This window comes from Sciurus carolinensis (genome assembly GCF_902686445.1).
Source record: "Sciurus carolinensis chromosome 14 unlocalized genomic scaffold, mSciCar1.2 SUPER_6_x, whole genome shotgun sequence".
Classification (NCBI taxonomy): Eukaryota; Metazoa; Chordata; class Mammalia; order Rodentia; family Sciuridae; genus Sciurus; species Sciurus carolinensis.
This window is the reverse complement of record NW_025920104.1, coordinates 3,773,196-3,794,749: the sequence shown is the minus strand read 5'-3', so window position 1 is coordinate 3,794,749 and position 21,554 is coordinate 3,773,196.

Here is a 21,554-nt window from a genome sequence, read left to right as displayed (position 1 = left end):
CTCTTAAGTGGGAAGGAGACCCATATTGTCAGTCAAGAAGAGGGCTATCTCTTGGAAAATGCAGGGTCAGCATGCTCTGGGTCTCTCACCATGTGGGCAGTGTGATGGTGACTCAGGTTTTGTGTTGTCACCTGTGTTGGTTATGTGATATGCAGCACCAAGGTGAGAGGCCTTGCAATGATGCTCCCTGTGAATAAGAGCACCAGGCTAGTGCCAGGATGGGAGAAAGTGGATGGAAGAGCTGAATGGCAGTGAGAACAGAATCCAGGAGCATGCTGGGGGAGGAGGGAGGAGTAAGGGTCTCAGGCCAAGAGAGACCCACTGCACACTGTGTGTGCTTCCCTGCCAGGTAGAGACTGTCAGGTCCTGAGAACTCTGGGATGCCCAGAACACCTGCTGCCAATACCTACTTACTTCCTTCTCTGTGAAAGCTTGGAGAACTGGAGGGTAAATGGTGACCTCCACTGGGCTGGACATGGGCACAGGCCAGTGGCTGACTTGGAAGGCAGCTCCCTGTGGCTCTAGATGCTGAAATTCACTCCTCCCTTGATCACCATCCCATCCCTAGAGCTGAAGAGAAACTCTGAGTGACCCTGGAGCACCCCTGACCACAAGTCTGGCCATCACCTCTGGGAGAGTAGAGCAGTGGGAATCAGGTACAGAGGGGGCACCTGCATGCCATGATGTGCTATGTGTCTAGATTAGGCATAAACAGGGATAACAGTGTAAGCAGGGGAGATGAATCAAGTTCAATAGGGCATTGGGAATGCTAGGCTCAATGGACATGAGATGAGTTCAGAAGCACTGATCTGTGCTATGGGGCCAAGCTCAAGTACCAGATGAGAGCTCTGCCTGACTCTCTCTAGTCCCACTGCCACATACATGGCTCCCTGTACTTGTCATCCTCCCCTCTGCTCCATCCTGCACCATGCTCAGCTTCCACCAGCCCCTCTGGTAGTGTCCTTGCATCTGCTGTGTGACCTCACCTTGTCTCCCAAGCCACCAGGAGACTTCTGCACCATTCATTGCCCAGTCTGTTGCTCTCCTCAGTCCCCAGTCCTGCATCTCCTTCATCCACATGCTCCCTCCCATAACCTGTGATGTTGGAATTCAGATTCTACATTGGGGGTGGGACCCGAGTGCTGGAGAAGAGGACTTCACCCCCAGGGAAGAGAATAGGCAATTCCAAAGTCTGGGTCAACCTGTGTCTGGAGGCTTGCTCTGAGCTAGGTACCATGACCATCCCTGCCTCCTGACTCTCCTCCTGTTGCCTTGTGATGCTAGTTGCAGTAGCCCTGCCACAGCCTTGGATTCAAAGGGACTTGGTGGATGTCAGGAACTCCTGCACTTCTGGATCCTGTACTTTATCCTTTGACTTCCTTCTTATCTGTTCCATCCATTGGCACACTTGGTTATCCCCACTAAAAACTGGAATGAAAAATTCATGCTGACCTAGTCTGCAGGTATTTGCTTGACAGTCAGAGAGCCAGCATATGCTCTTCTGGGATAAATACTGAGGAGAGAGGGCAGAGGCAGGGTGGGAACTTGGGTGCAAATCTTGGCCCAGAGCCCAGAACCAAGTTGGAAGTATCCAGGGTCCTGGGTACCACAAGAAGCTAAAACAAAACTCAGAGACTAATCAGCTGTCAGTAGGGCAAGATCTTTATTCTTTAATCTACATGCAAAAGGGCACACAGCAATCAACACTGAAGGCAAGGACACCAACAAGGCCATCTGCTTGTCTCTTTATCCCTGACACAAGTGATATTTGGTCGCAGCCCACTAGTAAGGATGACCACACAGTCTTGGGCATGAACAGATACTGAGGAAGTGAAGGCTGAGGAAGGGCAGAAGCAAAAGGGCAGCCATTGCAGGGAAAGGGTAGTCAGGAAGTGAGGGGTTAACATGGAGATTCTCTGGTTTGATAGAAAAGACTGAGAGACTTGTCCTTTCTCAATATTCAGATCTGGAGGATGGTGGCTGAGGGTGTACTTTGAGAAACACCTCTCACTAGGGTGCTAGAGGTCTGACTTTGCTGATACAAATCACAGCTATCTTGAGTGGCCAAGGAAGCACAGTCAAGGGCTCAAGTTCCCAAAATTGAAGCTGAGTGGGCAGGAGGTGGGTGGAAGGCAAAGGATCAGGCAGGAAGCATGTCTCTGGTGTTTTGTCACACCAGGACTGGTGTACTGCCACATGGCAACCCACTTCCACATGGTTAACTGCAGGTTCTGGGTCTTCTCTTAGTCCACCTCATTGTAATTGCCCTCCTCATAGGCATCAGATGACCTGGATGACTAAGGAGAGAATGGCTGAATTACAATTCAGGCAAAAATGGGATGAGCAGGGTGGTGGTGCCTGTATCAGGAGCGCTCTTCTTCTGAGCATGGGCTTTAGCCAGACCTCCAAGCACTCTGTATCTTTGAGGTGACAGGCCCTGTGAGTCATCTGGTGTCCCAGCTGAAGAAACCTCAGTCCTTCCCTGGCAGTTTGGATGATCCCAGGGCCTCATCTCTACCCCCATCATCCACCTGGATGAGGTTCAGGATGCATGAGCTATCTGCACTACCTAGATGTGAAAATGAGTCCAATCCTGTCTCTCCACCACTCATCCTCAGGGAGGAGGTATGGGGTGTGTGCTAGAGGCTTTCTGCGTGCTCCCAGGGGAGCCCTCAGCTCTGAAAGAGCTCCATCCTCCTGTCTAGACTGGTTGGTCTCTTCTCTAGTCTGCTTAAGATGTTTTGATCTCAAGTACTTAACTTAAAGTGATCCAAGATCTCTTGTACCCTGTGGGGTATTGGTAGGATTCTAATGATTCTATTTGATCTACCCTGTTAAAAACAAATGAAATAAATCAAGAGAAATACATAAAGTGAGTATATCAAAGAGTTATTTCTAATTCTGGGCATAAGGCAGTTGCTAAGCAGACTTTGTCAGACTTCATGGCCATCAGTTAGGAGAGACACAAAGTCAATGCTCACCCAAGGCACATGATTGTAAATTAAAAACAAACAAACAAAAAACATTTTGTTGGATTCCAGAGAAAAGTCTTTGGATGAACATATAATGAGTGAAGGGTATGGGGCATCTATTTGCAGATCTTTTCAGGGAGCAATAAAATTGGGGGCAGGGGGGAGAAATCTGCATTTACTTGAATTTTTCCCACCTCCAGGGATCTAGTTGCATAGCACTGTGATTTTCTGTGGAACATAGAAGACTCAATAGGCTGTGCTGTGAACATTTCAGCTGTGGCATCTACACTGCATCTTTGGAATTTGAAGTTTTATTGTATTCATCACACTGCAAGAACAATACTAGTCTCCCCTCTTGTTTGCATTGACCATCACTCTTTCATAGGAAAGTACTATTCTTTAATGTTGTGAAGCCTTATTAATTCTCTCTGCTAACATTTGGGTTAGTGGATGGAAGATTGGACTGTAAATCACATAATCTAGTTTTCTTCTGTTGGTTCCCTGCTTTGTTTTTGCAAGTCATTTTTTTTTAAACCTGTGCAATTCTTGAAACTTAGTGAGCAACATGTGTTTTGCTTTCTTTCTATCTCAGTAAGTAGAAGGAACTGTAAACATTTATGGCTCTGTCATCACACATGAGCAGAACAAAAGGAAACTTTTTTTAAGATGATTTGCCTGGATACACAGTAAAAAAATAAGTCTCATGTCCACTTACCTTTTTCAATTCCCAAAGGCAAAACTTGTTGCTAGTTCCTCATGTGTTCCTATTGTGATATTTTAATATACACCTATCTGTAATGTGTGCACATAATACATGTCACATATATGTGGTATTATAGTAAAAACACAAATGAAGCATGCATACTGTTCTACCCCCCCAGTTTGTTGACAATTCATCCAGGAAAGCTTTCCGTATCAGTACACAGAGATTTGCATCACTAAAACAAGGAAAAAAGTAACAAAAACTGCAACAGAGTAGTCTCTTATAGATTCTTAAATTTATTTACCTGCATTACTATTTGTGACTCACTCAAGGCACATAAGATTGTAAATTTAAAAAATAATTATTTTGTTGGATTCCAGAAAAATGTATTTGGATAAATGTATAATGAGTGAAAGATATGGGGCATCTACTTGCAGATCTTATTGCTATAATTTATTTACTCTTTGGTTCATAGACATGTGGGTGATTTTTAATTATTATCTAAATCCAATTGCCCCTTATATATCAGTCTTACAACTGGGGTTAAATTTGCCTTGATATTATTATTTTTAAAACTTTATGAGCTTTATATTAACTTTTTCCAATTTTAAAAGGTTCCTTACTTGCTATTTGGTTTGATATGATTTTTTTTCAGGTTTCCAGAACATGAAAAGATTTTAAACTTGTTCTAAAAAGTAATAGGATTATAAAAATCTAATAGAAAATATATTTACTAATATACTCTCTAATTTTCATCCTTGAATATAGCTTAAGTTTTCCTATTCATGACATCCTAATATTAACCTCATATTCCAATTATAAGTTTATATTTTAAATGCTTTTAAGTTCTCCATTGTCGAGTTTTAGTCCCAAAACCCTTGTGAATGGATTATTCTTCTGAGGTAAGATATTGCTGTGAATTTAGTTGACTTCTTGTTTTTCAGTTGTATTTACTAGTCAGTTGATCTTAGACTGTTTTTATCTATCTATCTATCTATCTATCTATCAATTTCTCTATCTACTACATTCTCTCTCTCTCTCTCTCTCTCTCTCTCTCTCTATATATATATATATATATATATATATATATATATATATTCTATTGGTTGTATTTCTCTATTGTTAATTTTTCAAGGCTCAGATGGTAATGGAGACCAAGCAAGAATTATTGTAATCTGCACTCTGAGAACTAGAAAAACTTGGAGGTGTAATTCAGTCTAATCTGAAGCCCAAGAAGGGGGTCAGGGCAGACACTGGCCTAAATCCTGGAAGGAGTCTAAAGGCCTGAGAACAAGAAATGCCAATCTGAGGGCAGAATCCATGTTCTAGCTCAAAAAGGAAGTAAATTTGTCCTTCCTTCATGTTTTTATTTTATTCAGACCCTCAAGGGATGATGTTCACCTGTGTTGAGGGGTTAATCTTCTTACTCCATCTACCATTTCAAACTACTTTCTTCCAGAAATACCCTCACTGACTCAACCACAAATAAAAATGCTTTGTCAGCTACCTGGGCCCAATCACAATGATATAAAATCAAGCATCACTTGAGATTTTTGTTCCTGCAATAAGTACACGGTGACTAAACTTTGTCAGTGAATGAATGTTTCTTTTCCTATCACAAAAAAATGATACAAAAACCCCCACTACCTATAGGTGTGCCCTCTCTTGCAGATACAGATATCCTTTGGAGGAAGAACCCAATCTTTTATTTTCAGAGAAGATTAAATTTGGGGATTCTGTTAAAAATCTGTGAACATTTTTCACAATGTTGAGTTGACTAATACTACACAATCAATGGGGAAGGGTGTTATTTTGATGAGGTGAAAGCTCCAGAATCCATCCTTAAAATGTTACACTTCATCTTTTGGGGACCGTTGGTATCTAGGTGTTTTCCTGTGAAATATTTCCATAACACATGCCTACTATGTGCTAGGCACTATGTTATATGCCAGGGTTACTGTGGTGAACAAATTAACACTGAATTGTGTACTTCTGGAGCAGTGGGGAAAATGGATAGTATAGTAAGTGCCTTGAAGGACATGAACAGTGTAGGGTTAGGTGACTGGAGAATACAGTGGACAGGAATGATGTCTGAGTAGATGTCAGTTAGACTAAAACCATTCAGAACAAAGTGAACACCCTGGACCTCAGCATTCAGTGTGGAAAATGCCCACAACTCATGTACCTGTAAATGACCTTTTACCTCAGCATCCAGTGTGGAAAATGTCCACAACTCATGTAACAGTAAATGGCCTTTTTTTGGCTCCAACACTTTTCATTTTGTATAAACAAAGTCATCTTTCATTCCCTTTTTCTTTATATAGGCATCTCATTTTTATCTTTTTTTTTTTCTGAAACAGCTTCTTCATTTTACTGATAGATGTTATGTCCTCCTATAGCAAGCCAGCCTTGTTTCATTTTATGAGGATTGTTTTCTTCCTCACATTTTTATTTCAACCTGGGTCTTTCTATATGAGCTCTTTAAAATTAACTGAATTTATCTGTTGGTGCAGATCAGACAAGAGCTTCATTGCACAAATCAGAGTGGGGTTGTTCCAATGGGGAAGTTTGTTCTATACTGAGTGCTGTTTTCTCATAATAATTGAGCACTGCCAAAACAGGAATTTAGAAGGTTTTTTATGTGGTGCTAAGTACTCCATTTTCATTGAATTTTAAGTTTTAAATTTTTATGTTATATGCATTTAGATACAAGACTCTGCCTTGACAGCAGTAATAAAAGTATCCCTGCATTGGTGAGAGTGGTGTTTTCAATTTCATTACCTTTAAAAATACTCCTGAGTTGTAACAGGAGTGTACAAATGTATACAATTCAAAACACTAATAGACCAGCAATCATGTTATGTATTTATATGATTAAAACCTAAAATGCATGATTTCTATTTTAATATAAATCAGTGTCTACTTGTCTATTTGGATGATTGGGAATTTTCAAGATTTATAATTAGCATCTAACAACTGCTACAAAGATATTATGAGAAAAGAAGGCATCATATGAAACAAAACAAAATGTCATTTTGCAATAACATCTGTAGTCCCTGTTTTATCTGCATTGTGTTACATGCATTGTAGGTGAGCTGCATTTAAATCTTACCTAAGAGTGAGACAAATGTGGATCAGTTGTTTACATAAAAGAACTGACTTGAATTAACTTTTTCTAAAGATTTTTCATTATTCACTTTAATTAAAAACAATGGGAGACTAAGCTGTTTAATAATTTTTCTATTTATGATGATTAGAAATAAGTGCAATTATAAAACATGAAATAAGGTATTCGATTACCTTACAGATGAAGAAAGTAAATTTTTGGACTCTTTATACAATTATAATTTTCAGAATAAAACTATATATTTTCTAAAGCATAAATATATGTTATCTCAATAAATACCCATGAATTCTTCTCTAGACTTTTCCACATATAAATATGTGTGTACACTGACACAAAGACATTTGGGAACAAACATGAAAAAATTTATTTAACTTACAGAATGATTTATGAAGTATTTTATTTTTATTTTTATTTTTTTATTGTACACAAATGGGATACATGTTGTTTCTGTTTGTACATGGCGTAAAGGCATACCATTTGTGTAATCATAAATTTACATAGGGTAATGTTTGATTCATTCTGTTATTTTTTTCCCTTCCCTCCACCCCTCCCACCCCTCTTTTCCCTCTATACACTCCTTCCTTCCTCCATTCTTGCCCCCCTCACTACACCTAACTCTAACCCTAACACTAATTCTTCCCACCCCCCATTATGTGTCCTCATCCACTTATTAGCAATATCATTCTTCCTTTGGTTTTTTGAGATTGGCTTATCTCACTTAGCATGATATTCTCCAGTTTCATCCATTTGCCTGCAAATGCCATAATTTTATCATTCTTTATGGCAGAGTAATATTCCATTGTATATATATACCACGTTTTCTTTATCCATTCATCAATTGAAGGACATCTAGGTTGGTTCCACAATCTGTCTATTGTGAACTGAGCAGCTATGAACATTGATGTGGCTGTATCTCTGTAATATACTGATTTTAAGTCCTTTGGGTATAGGCCAAGGAGTGGGATAGCTGGGTCAAATGGTGGTTCCATTCCAAGTTTTCTAAGGAATCTCTGTACTGCTTTCCAGAGTGGCTGCACTAATTTGCAGCCCCACCAGCAGTGTATGAGGGTACCTTTCTCCCCACATCCTCGCCAACACCTGTTGTTGCTTGTATTCTTGATAATCGCCATTCTAATTGGGGTGAGATGGAATCTTAGGGTGGTTTTGATTTGCATTTCTCTTATTACTAGAGATGTTGAACATTTTTCCATATGTTTGTTGATTGCTTGTAGAACTTCTTCGGTGAAGTGTCTATCCATTTCCTTAGCCCATTTCTCGATTGGATTGTTTGCATTCTTGGTGTAGAGTTTTTTGAGTTCTTTATAGATTCTGGAGATTAGTGCTCTATCTGAAGTATGATTGGCAAAGATTTTCTCCCACTCTGTAGGCTCTTTCTTTGCATTGCTGATAGTTTCCTTTGCTGAGAGAAAGCTTTTTAGTTTGAATCTATCCCAGTTATTAATTCTTGCTTTTATTTCTTGTGCTATGGGAGTCCTGTTGAGGAAGTGTGGTCCTAAGCCGACATGTTGAAGCTCTGGACCTACTTTTTCTTCTATAAGATGCAAGGTCTCTGGTCTGATTCCGAGATCCTTAATCCATTTTGAGTTTAGTTTTGTGCATGGTGAGAGATATGGGTTTAGTTTCATTCTGTTGCATATGGATTTCCAATTCTCTCAGCACCATTTGTTGAAGAGGCTATCTTTTCTCCATTGCATATTTTTGGCCCCTTTATCTAGTATGAGAAAATTGTATTTATTTGGGTTTGTGTCCGTGTCCTCTATTCTGTACCATTGATCCACCTTTCTATTTTGGTACCAATACCATGCCATTTTTGTTACTTTTGCTTTGTAGTAGAGTTGAAGATCTGGTATTGCGATACCCCCTGCCTCACTCTTTCTGCCAAGGATTGCTTTAGCTATTGTGGGTTTTTTATTCTTCTAGATGAATTTCATAATTGCTTGCTCAATTTCTGTAAGTTAAATCATTGGGATTTTAATTGGAATTGCATTGAATCTGTATAGTACTTTTGGTAGTATGGCCATTTTGACAATATTAATTCTTCCTATCCAAGAACATGGGAGATCTTTCCATCTTCTAAGGTTTTCTTGAATTTCTTTCTTTACTGTTCTGTAGTTCTCATTGAAGAGGTCTTTCACCTCTTTTGTGAGATTGATTCCCAAATATTTTATTTTTTTCGAAGCTATTGTGAATGGGGTAGTTTTCCTAATTTCTCTTTCTGAAGATTCATTGCTCATGTATAGAAATGCCTTAGATTTATGTGCATTGATCTTATATCCTGCTACTTTACTGAATTCACTTATGAGATCTAAAGGTTTTCTGGTGGAATTTCCTGGTTCCTCTAAGTATACAATCATATCATCAGCAAATAGGGATAGTTTGAGTTCTTCTTTTCCTATTCGTATCCCTTTTATTTCTTTGGTGGGTCTAATTGCTCTGGCTAGAGTTTCAAGGATGATAGTGAATAGAAGTGGTGAAAGAGGGCATCCCTGCCTTGTTCCAGTTTTTAGAGGGAATGCTTTCAGTTTGTCACCATTTAGAATAATATTAGCCATGGGCTTAGCGTAGATGGCCTTTACAATGTTAAGGAATGTTCCCACTATCCCTATTTTTTCTAGTGTTTTGAGCATGAAGGGGTGCTGTATATTATCAAATGCTTTTTCTGCATCTATCAAAGTAATCATGTGATTCTTGACTTTAAGTCTATTGATATGGTGAATTACATTTATTGATTTCCTGATGTTGAACCAACCTTGCATCCCTGGGATGAAACCCACTTGATCATGGTGCACTATCTTTTTAATATATTTTTGTATGCAATTTGCTAAAATTTTGTTGAGAATTTTTGCGTCGATGTTCATTAAGGATATTGGTCTGAAATTTTCTTTCCTCAATGTGTCTCTGTCTGGTTTAGGTATCAGGGTAATATTGGCTTCATAGAATGAGTTTGGGAGGGTTCCCTCCTCTTCTATTTTCTGGAATACTTTGAGAACTATTGGAATGAGCTCTTCTTTAAAGGTTTTGAAGAACTCGGCTGAGAACCCATCTGGTCCTGGACTTTTCTTTGTTGGTAGGCTTTTGATGACTTCTTCTATTTCATTACTTGAAATTGGTCTATTTAAATTGTGTATGTCCTCCTCGTTCAGTTTAGGCAATTCATATGTCTCTAGAAACCTGTTGATGTCTTCAAAATTTTCTATTTTGCTGGAGTATGGATTTTCAAAATAGCTTCTAATTATGTTTTGTATTTCAGTCATGTCTGTTGTGATATTTCCTTGTTCATTCCGAATTTTAGTGATTTGGGTTTTCTCTCGTCTTCTCTTTGTTAGTGTGGCTAAAGGATACCCATAGACTAAAGGTGAAAGGATGGGGAAAAACATACCATGCACATGGACTCAGCAAAAAAGCTGGAGTATCCATTCTCATTTCAGATAATGTGGACTTCAAGCCAATGTTAGTCAGAAGGGATAAGGAAGGACATTTCATACTGCTTAAGGGAAGCATAAATCAGCAAGATATAACAATCATAAACATCTATGCCCCAAACAGTGGCTCATCCATGTATGTCAAAGAAATCCTTCTCAATTTTAGAAACCAAATAGACCATAACACAATAATACTTGGTGATTTTAACACACCTCTCTCACCACTGGACAGATCTTCCAAACAAAAATTGATCAAAGAAACCATAGATCTCAATAACACAATCAATAGTTTATACTTAACAGACATTTATAGAATGTACCATCCAACCAAGAGCGAATACACTTTCTTCTCAGCAGCACATGGCTCCTTCTCTAAAATAGACCATATATTATGCCACAAAGCTAATGTCAGCAAATACAAGAAGATAGAGACACTACCTTGTATTCTATCAGATCATAATGGATTGAAGTTACAAATTAATGAAAGAGTAAAAAGCAGAAACTACTCCAACATCTGGAGATTAAACAATATGCTATTATATGATGAATGGATAACAGAAGATATTAGGAAGGAAATTAAAAAATTCTTAGAGGTAAACGAGAACAAAGAAACATCATATCAAAATCTCTGGGACACTATGAAAGCGGTACTTAGAGGAAGATTTATTTCATGGAGCGCATTTAATAAAAGAAGTAAAACTCAAAAAATAAATGACCTAACACTATAGCTCAAAGCCCTAGAAAAAGAAGAACAGACCAACACCAAAAGTAGTAGAAGACAGGAAATAGTTAAACTCAGAGCTGAAATCAACGAAATTGAAACGAAAGAAACAATACAAAAGTTGACAAAATAAATAGTTGGTTCTTTGAAAAAATAAACAAAATTGATATGAAGTATTTTTAAAAACACTTTAAGAAATATTTTGTGGTCCAGTTGACATTTTGGCTATGGTTATTAAGACTTGGAATTACAGCAGTGATTTAATTACATTTGGTTGAAGGACTGTGCTTATTTTTGACTAAAATACTGACGGGTTCAACTTGACCTTCTTAGTGTTTGAAATCAATTACTCCATCTCTATTTCCTTGTAGTCATTTCATTAATGGCCTTGAGGAGGTACCCCATTTTCTGAATATAAACCTAGCTCTGACTTAAATGACTATGCCTCTGCTTAGTGAGTGCATTTAGAAAACTCCCACTCCCCTTTGTAAAATGTGTAGGCAGAGGAAGAAGGTGTTCCCACTGTGGCTCAGCCCCCTTCCTCTGCAAGGGCACACCAGTTCTGTTTAAATGTGATGTATCAGGTGAGTACACAGAGAGGGCATGACCTGGATCATTGCTCTTTTTTCACAATTCCTCTGGGTTTGAAGTTTGGAACACTGGTCTAAAAAATCAATACTTAATTCTAATGTGGAGGAAACAAGAATAATTCTGTATTTTCTCTTTCTCTTTGTTCATGGTACAAGTGAGTCACATCACCAGCCTTATTTTGTATTTTATTTTACAGACAGGGTCTCACTGATTTGCTTAGTGCCTTGCCATTGCTGAGGCTGACTTTGAACTTGTGATCCTCCTGCCTCAGCCTCCCAAGCCACTGGCATTACAGGTGTGTGCCACCACAACTGGCTAATCCTGCATTCCCCCAAAAAACTTTCTCTCTAATTTCAAACTAACAAAAAATGTCAGAATAGTGTTTTTATGCTACTCTTTTCTTTGAAGTCAAAGGAGTATTTAAGTCTATAATTAATGACTTCATTTAAGTATCTGTTTCTCTCTCTGCATTTCTATGTCATCTCTAATCTCAAAGAGGAAGAGTGCTGTGTGTGTGTGTCTACTGATACATAATTGTCTGTCCTTATTTTAATGTGCATCCTTTCACTCCATTACAGTTGTTTTTGGTTATAGTCTAGGCACCTTGAATTGAACAGCTCTCTCACTTTATTTTTATTTTTTATTACTGAGTTATAGTTAAACATAAATGAGATTCATTCTTGTTTATTAATAAATCAATATTTTGTTATTTGCTCCATTTCAGTCCCCACTACTATCCTCTTCCTTCCCCTCATCCCTCCCCAATACCCATCCTCTTTTCTAGTGATCTTCCTTTTATTAATTTATTTTTAACTTGATGCATTATATTTATACATCAAAGTGGAATACATCATGATATGTTTATACAAGCACATAGCTTGGTTTGATAAGTTGCATTCCATGGTTCCTGTCCATTTCCTATTCCTCTTCCCTACCTTTTCATTTTCTTCTACTCTATAGTTCTACCTTTTATTTTCATGAGATCCATGTTTGGAAAATTTCTCATTTCTCTCTAATTTCTACATGTGAGAAAAACATTCACCCTTGACTTTGTGATTCTGGCTTATTTCACTTAGCAGGATGTTCTTATGTTCCATCCATTCGGCAATGCATGACAAAATTTCATTGTTCTTCATGGCTGAGTAAAACTTCCTTGGGTATATATGCCACATTTTCTTTATCCTTTTCTCTGAGGGCACCAAGGCTGGTCTCATATCTTGGTTATTGTAGCTTCTGCTGCTCCAAACATTGGTATGCATGTGTCATTATAGTTTGCTCAATTTAGTTCTTTTGGAGAAATATCAAGGAGTGGGATAGCTGTGTCATATGGTGCATTCATTAGTCTTTTTTTATTTTATTGTAAACAAATGATTTATATTTGCACATGGAGTATAAAGGCATACCATTTGAGTATCATACATTTATATAGGGTAATGGTGTTTGATTCATTCTGTTATTTTTTCCTCCCACCCACATCTCCCACCCCTCCTTTCCCTCTATTCAGTCCCTTCTTCCTCCATTCTTTCCCCCCTCCCACCTTCCATTATGTGTCATCATCTGCTTATCAGCAAGATCCTTTGATTTTTTGAGATCAGCTTATCTCACATAGCATGATATTCTCCAATTTTATCCATTTCCCTGCAAATGCCATGATTTTATTATTCTTTATAGCTGAGTAATATATATATATATATATATATATATATATATATATATATATATATATATCACAGTTTCTTTATCCATTCATCAATTGAAGAACATCTAGGTTGGTTCCACAATCTGGTTATTGTGAATTGAGCAGTTATGAACATTGATGTGTCTGTATCTCTATAGTATGCTGATTTTAAGTCCTTTGGGTATAGGCCAAGGAGTGGGATAGCTGGGTCAAATGGTGGGTCCATTCCAGATTTCTAAGGAATCTCCACACTGCTTTCCAGAGTGGCTGAACTAATTTGCAGCCCCACCAGCAATGCATGAGTGTACCTTTTTCCCCACATCCTCGCCAACACCTATTGTTGCTTGTATTCTTGATAATCACCATTCTAATCGGGGCGAGATGGAATCTTAGGAGAGTTTTGATTTGAATTTCTCTTATTACTAAAGATGGTAAACATTTTTTTTTCATGTGTGTTGATTGCTTATAGATCTCCTTCTGTGAAGTGTCTTCATTTCCTTAGCCCACTTGTTGATTGACTTATTTGTATTCTTGGTGTAGAGTGATTTGTGTTCTTTATATATTCTGGAAATTAGTGCACTATCTGAAGTATGAGTGGCAAAGATTTTCTCGCACTCTGTAGGCTCTCTCTTTGCATTGCTGATAGCTACCTTTGCTGAGAGAAAGCTATTTAGTTTGAATCTGTCCCAGTTATTGATTGCTGCTTTTATTTCTTATGCTATTGGAGTCCTGTTAAGGATGTCTTATCCTAAGCCAACAAGTTGAAGTTTTTGACCTACTTTTTCTTCTGCAAGATGCAGGGTCTCTGTTCTGATTTCAAGGTCCTTGATCCATTGTGAGTTGATTTTTGTGCAGTGTGAGAGATAGGGGTTTAGTTTCAGTCTGTTGCATGTGGATTTCCAGTTTTCCCAGCACCATTTACTGAAGGGGCTATCTTTTCTCCGTTGCATATTTTTGACACCTTTGTCTAGTATGCGAAAATTGTATTTATTTGGGTTTGTTTCCATTTCCTCTATTCTGTACCATTGATCTACCTGTCTATTTTGGTGCCAATACCATGTTGTTTTTGTTACTATTGCTTTGTAGTATCGTTCAAGTTCTGGTATTGTGATACCCATTGTTTCATTCTTCCTGCTAAGGATTGCTTTAGCTATTCTGGGTTTCTTATTCTTCCAGATGAATTTCATGATTGCTTTCTCTATTTCTGTAAGGTACATAATTGGGATTTTAATTGGAATTGCATTGAATCTGTATAGCACTTTAGGTAGTATGGCCATTTTGACAATATTAATTCTACCTCTCCAAGAACATGGGAGATCTTTCCATCTTCTAAGATCTTCCTCAATTTCTTTCTTCATTGTTTTGCAGTTTTCATTGTAGAGATATTTTACCTCTTTGGTTAGATTGATTCCCAAGTATTTTATTTTTTTTTTGAGGCTATTGGAAATGGAGTTGTTTTCCTCATTTCCCTTTTAGATGTTTCATCGCTTGTGTATAAAAATGCTTTAGATTTATGCATGTTGATTTTATAGCCTGCTATTTTGCCAAATTCATTGATGAGGTCTAGAAGTTTTCTGGAGGAGTTTTTTGGATCCTCTAAATATTGAATGATGTCATCAGCAAATAGTGACAGCTTAAGTTCTTCTTTTCCTATTCATATCCCTTTAATTTCTTTAGTCTGCCTAATTGCTCTGGCTAGATTTTCATGGACAATGTTGAATAGAAGTGGTGAAAAAGGACATCCCTGTTCTCTTCTGGTTTTTAAAGGGAATGGTTTCAGTTTTTCTCCATTAAGAATGATGTTGGCCATGGGCTTAGCATAAATAGCCTTTACAATGTTCAGGTATGTTCCTACTATCCCTATTTTTTCTAGTGTTTTGAGCATGAAGGGGTGTTATATTTTTTTGAACGCTTTTTCTGCATCAATGGAAATAACCATATGATTCTTATCCTTAAGTCTATTGACATGATGGAGTGGGTTTATTGATTTACAGATGTTAATCTATCCTTGCATTCCAGGGATGAACCCCACTTGATTGTGGTGAACAATTCTCTTAATATGTTTTGGATACAGTTTGCCAATATTCTTTTAAGGATCTTTGCATTTATATTCATCAAGGATATTGGTCTAAAATTTTCTTTCCTTGATGTGTCTTTGCCTGGTTTGGGTATGAGGGTGATATAAGCTTCATAGTATAAGTTTGGCAGGTTACCCTCCTTTTCTATTTTCTGGAATACTTTGAGAAGTATTGGAATGAGTTCTTTGAAGGTCTTGTAGAACTCGGCTGAGAATCCATTTGGTCCTGGGCTTTTCTTGGATGGTATTTTTTAATGGCTTCTTCTATTTCATTGCTTGTTATTGATCTGTTTAAATTGTGTTTGTCATCCTGGTTCAGCTTGGGAGGATCTTATGTCTCTAGAAATTTGTCAATGTCTTCGGTAGTTTCTATTTTGTTGTAATACAGATTTTTGAAGTAGCTTCTCATTATGTTATGTATCTCAGTGGTGTCTGTCTTGTTTCCATTTTCATCACAAATTTTAGTAATTTGAGTTTTCTCTCTCATTCTCTTTGTTTGTGTGTCTAAGGGTTTGTCTATTTTGTTTCATTAGTCTTTTGATGAAATGTCGTACTGCTTTACAAAATGGTTGTAATAATTTGCAATTCTATCAATGGGGCTCCTGGGTAAGGGAGGACTTGATTACTTTAAGACACTTTTTCCATGAACAAATAGGCTATTGGAGTGGGGGAGATTTTGCTTTACTGCAGTTGCTTCTTAGGTTCATGGAATTTGAGAAATAACTATTATTGAAAAAATGCATTATATTTATAAATATATATAAATATATGAACACAAAGAGGGAGTGCTAATACAAGTATGTAAGATTTAAATTAATTCAAGTTAACATGTTATCAACACAGTCAATTTGTATTGTTCTAGAGATTTTTTATGAATATACAAGCCAATATAAATTTTTTATTTTCCTCCTCCAAAAATATAATATCATAACACCATTCTGTGTGCTATGTATTTTAAACACTTTATAGTTTTTTAAAAAACAGTATGCCTATAATTTTATTTGAGATAAGTTTTTGATTACTAACAGAAGAATTACCTATGGCTAAAAATGAAAACATAAGAAAAGAAAAAAAAAGAGAACAAAAGATCTAAATTCTTTTCTTCCTGTTTGAGTATTTAATTTTTATAGGATTAGTGATTTTGTTAGAATATTAGCATGTACTTTCAATTTTCCCTTAAATAAGATTATAACCATTTCTGAAAATGAAATGTATATGCTTTTATAAGGTAGCACTTGTGGAAATACCTATTATTTTTAAATACATGTGAAAGGTATCATTGTAGAACTCATTATGACATTTTATATTTTTAAATAGAGAAATACTCTTATTTTATTTAATAAAGAATTTAAATATTAAAGAAGATTGATAGAAAGAGATACCCATAGACTAAAGGTGAAAGGATGGGGAAAAACATACCATGCACATGGGCTCAGCAAAAAAGCTGGAGTATCCATCCTCATTTCAGATAATGTGGGACTTCAAGCCAATGTTAGTTAGAAGGGATAAAGAAGGATATTTCATACTGCTTAAGGGAAGCATAAATCAGCAAGATATAACAATCATAAACATCTATGCCCCAAACAGTGGCTCATCCATGTATGTTAAACAAATCCTTCTCAATTTTAGAAACCAAATAGACCATAACACAATAATACTAGGTGATTTTAACACGCCTCTTTCACCACTGGACAGATCTTCCAAACAAAAATTGAACAAAGAAACCATAGATCTCAATAACACAATCAATAATTTAGACTTAACAGACATTTATAGAATATACCATCCAACCAAGAGCGAATACACTTTCTTCTCAGCAGCACATGGATCCTTCTCTAAAATAGACCATATATTATGCCACAAAGCTAATGTCAGCAAATACAAGAAGATAGAGACACTACCTTGTATTCTATCAGATCATAATGGATTGAAGTTACAAATTAATGAAAGAGTAAAAAACAGAAACTACTCCAACACCTGGAGATTAAACAATATGCTACTATATGATGAATGGATAACAGAAGATATTAGGAAGGAAATTAAAAAATTCTTAGAGGTAAACGAGAACAAAGAAACAAAATATCAAAATCTCTGGGACACTATGAAAGCGGTACTTAGAGGAAGATTTATTTCATGGAGCGCATTTAATAAAAGAAGTAAAACTCAAAAAATAAATGACCTAACACTACAACTCAAAGCCCTAGAAAAAGAAGAACAGACCAACACCAAAAGTAGTAGAAGACAGGAAATAGTTAAACTGAGAGCTGAAATCAACAAAATTGAAACGAAAGAAACAATACAAAATATTGACAAAATAAATAGTTGGTTCTTCGAAAAAATAAACAAAATTGATAAACCTTTAGCCACACTAACAAAGAGAAGACGAGAGAAAACCCAAATCACTAAAATTCGGAATGAACAAGGAACTATCACAACAGACACGACCGAAATACAAAACATAATTAGAAGCTATTTTGAAAATCTATACTCCAACAAAATAGAAAATTTCGAAGACATCAACAGGTTTCTAGAGACATATGAATTGCCTAAACTGAACGAGGAGGACATACACAATTTAAATAGACCAATTTCAAGTAATGAAATAGAAGAAGTCATCAAAAGCCTACCAACAAAGAAAAGTCCAGGACCAGATGGGTTCTCAGCCGAGTTCTACAAAACTTTTAAAGAAGAACTCATTCCAATACTTCTCAAAGTATTCCAGAAAATAGAAGAGGAGGGAACTCTCCCAAACTCATTCTATGAAGCCAATATTACCCTGATTCCTAAACCAGACAGAGACACATTGAGGAAAGAAAATTTCAGACCAATATCCTTAATGAACATCGACGCAAAAATTCTAAACAAAATTTTAGCAAATCGCATACAAAAACATATTAAAAAGATAGTGCACCATGATCAAGTGGGTTTCATCCCAGGGATGCAAGGTTGGTTCAACATCAGAAAATCAATAAATGTCATTCACCATATCAATAGACTTAAAGTCAAGAATCACATGATTATTTCGATAGATGCAGAAAAAGCATTTGATAAAACACAGCACCCCTTCATGCTCAAAACACTAGAAAAAATAGGGATAGTGGGAACATTCCTTAACATTGTAAAGGCCATCTATGCTAAACCCATTGCTAATATCATTCTAAATGGTGAAAAACTGAAAGCATTCCCTCTAAAAACTGGAACAAGGCAGGGATGCCCTCTTTCACCACTTCTATTCAATATCGTCCTTGAAACTCTAGCCAGAGCAATTAGACAGACCAAAGAAATTAAAGGGATACGAATAGGAAAAGAAGAACTCAAACTATCACTATTTGCTGATGATATGATGGTATACTTAGAGGAACCAGGAAATTCCACCAGAAAACTTTTAGATCTCATAAGTGAATTCAGTAAAGTAGCGGGATATAAGATCAATGCACATAAATCTAAGGCATTTTTATATATAAGCGATGAATCTTCAGAAAGAGAAATTAGGAAAACTACCCCATTCACAATAGCTTCGAAAAAAATAAAGTATTTGGGAATCAATCTCACAAAAGAGGTGAAAGACCTCTACAATGAGAACTACAGAACACTAAAGAAAGAAATTCAAGAAAACCTTAGAAGATGGAAAGATCTCCCATGTTCTTGGATAGGAAGAATTAATATTGTCAAAATGGCCATACTACCAAAAGTGCTATACAGATTCAATGCAATTCCAATTAAAATCCCAATGATGTACCTTACAGAAATAGAGCAAGCAATTATGAAATTCATCTGGAAGAATAAAAAACCCAGAATAGCTAAAGCAATCCTTGGCAGAAAGAGTGAAGCAGGGGGTATCGCAATACCAGATCTTCAACTCTACTACAAAGCAATAGTAACAAAAATGGCATGGTATTGGTACCAAAATAGAAAGGTGGATCAATGGTACAGAATAGAGGACACGGACACAAACCCAAATAAATACAATTTTCTCATACTAGACAAAGGTTCCAACAATATGCAATGGAGAAAAGATAGCCTCTTCAACAAATGGTGCTGGGAGAATTGGAAATCCATATGCAACAGAATGAAACTAAACCCATATCTCTCACCATGCACGAAACTAAACTCAAAATGGATTAAGGATCTCGGAATCAGACCAGAGACCTTGCATCTTATAGAAGAAAAAGTAGGTCCAGAGCTTCAACATGTCGGCTTAGGACCAGACTTCCTCAACAGGACTCCCATAGCACAAGAAATAAAAGCAAGAATCAATAACTGGGATAGATTCAAACTAAAAAGCTTTCTCTCAGCAAAGGAAACTATCAGCAATGCAAAGAAAGAGCCTACAGAGTGGGAGAAAATCTTTGCCAATCATACTTCAGATAGAGCGCTAATCTCCAGAATCTATAAAGAACTCAAAAAACTCTACACCAAGAATGTAAATAATCCAATCAACAAATGGGCTAAGGAAATGAATAGACACTTCACAGAAGAAGATATACAAGCAATCAACAAACATATGGAAAAATGTTCAACATCTCTAGTAATAAGAGAAATGCAAATCAAAACCACCCTAAGATTCCATCTCACCCCAATTAGAATGGCGAATTATCAAGAATACAAGCCAACAACAGGTGTTGGCGAGGATGTGGGGAGAAAGGTACACTCATTACATTGCTGGTGGGGCTGCAAATTAGTGCAGCCACTCTGGAAAGCAGTAGGAGATTCCTTAGAAAACTTGGAATGGAAACACCATTTGACCCAGCTATCCCACTCCTTGGCCTATACCCAAAGGACTTAAAATCAGCATATTACAGAGATACAGCCACATCAATGTTCATAGCTGCTCAGTTCACAATAGCCAGATTGTGGAACCAACCTAGATGTCCTTCAATTGATGAATGGATAAAGAAAATGTGGTATATATATACAATGGAATATTACTCAGCCCATAAAGAATGATAAAATTATGGTATTTGCAGGCAAATAGATGAAACTGGAGAATATCATGCTAAGTGAGATAAGCCAATCTCAAAAAACCAAAGGAAGAATGATATCGCTAATAAGTGGATGATGACACATAATTGGGGGTGGGAAGGGTTAGTGTTGTGGTTGGAGTTGGGTTTAGGGAGGAGGGCAGGAATGGAGGAAGGAACGACTGTATAGATGGAGGGGAAGGGTGGGAGGGAGGGGGGGAGGGAAAAAATGGCAGAATGAATCAAACAACATTACCCTATGTAGATTTATGATTACACAAATGGTATGCCTTTACGCCATGTACAGACAGAGAAACAACATGTATCCCATTTGTTTACAATTTTATAATAAAAAAAAAATAAACAAGATTGAAAAAAAAGTAATAAAATTGATTGCTAATCTTAATTCCATCAGGCAGGCATCACATTAGGAAACATTATTCCATTATGTTTCTTTGTATGTGAGCAAATTGAGGCTAGAAAGAGTTTTTAAGTATGTTTTCCTGAAATAGGATCACGTGGAATGTGATATTTTAAAAACAATATAAGCAGTGTGGTCTGAATTTAGCAGTAATAGGTAAAAATGAAGAGAAATTGAGGGGAATTACTGAAATTCAGAATGTTTTTCACCACAAAGATTTGTTTCATAAACCATCCTTGTAAGATTAAAGAATGTTGCAAAATATTAACAGTTTGGAACCTTTTTAAAGCTACATCTTATTTGACTATGGTGTTCATGGACTCTGTTTTGAGGGATGGGACATTAGTAATCTCACATTTGCTTTTATTTTTCTTCCATAATATCCTGATTTTTGTCAATAATAGTAAGATTGTTAAAGTTTATAGCATCTAAATTTGATTCTTTAATGTACCCTACACATTCTTACCAGTATACTTCAATGGATATGCAACTTGCCACTTGTCATTTATACATTGTTTCATCAGTCCTGAGGACTTTATTTTCATTCATCCTGTAACAATAGTTTTAAATTGTGATTTGTCTCTAAATAGTGGGTTTTGAAGAAAGGTTCATGGGTTTTGGGGTCCCCATTATCTCTCATAGTTTAGAATTACTGCCTGCTGACTTTATACTTTATTGATATCATGGCTGCACATGGGGTAACTATCTTTCCTTTAGAATTCTGTAGATACTGATCCCATGCTTGTGGCATTCAGTGTTATGTGTAGACTTCTAGAGCTAGTTCAATTTAAAATACATTTATAGCAGGGTTCAGTGATTCATGCCTACAATCTCAGTGACTTGGGAGGCTGAGGCAGGAG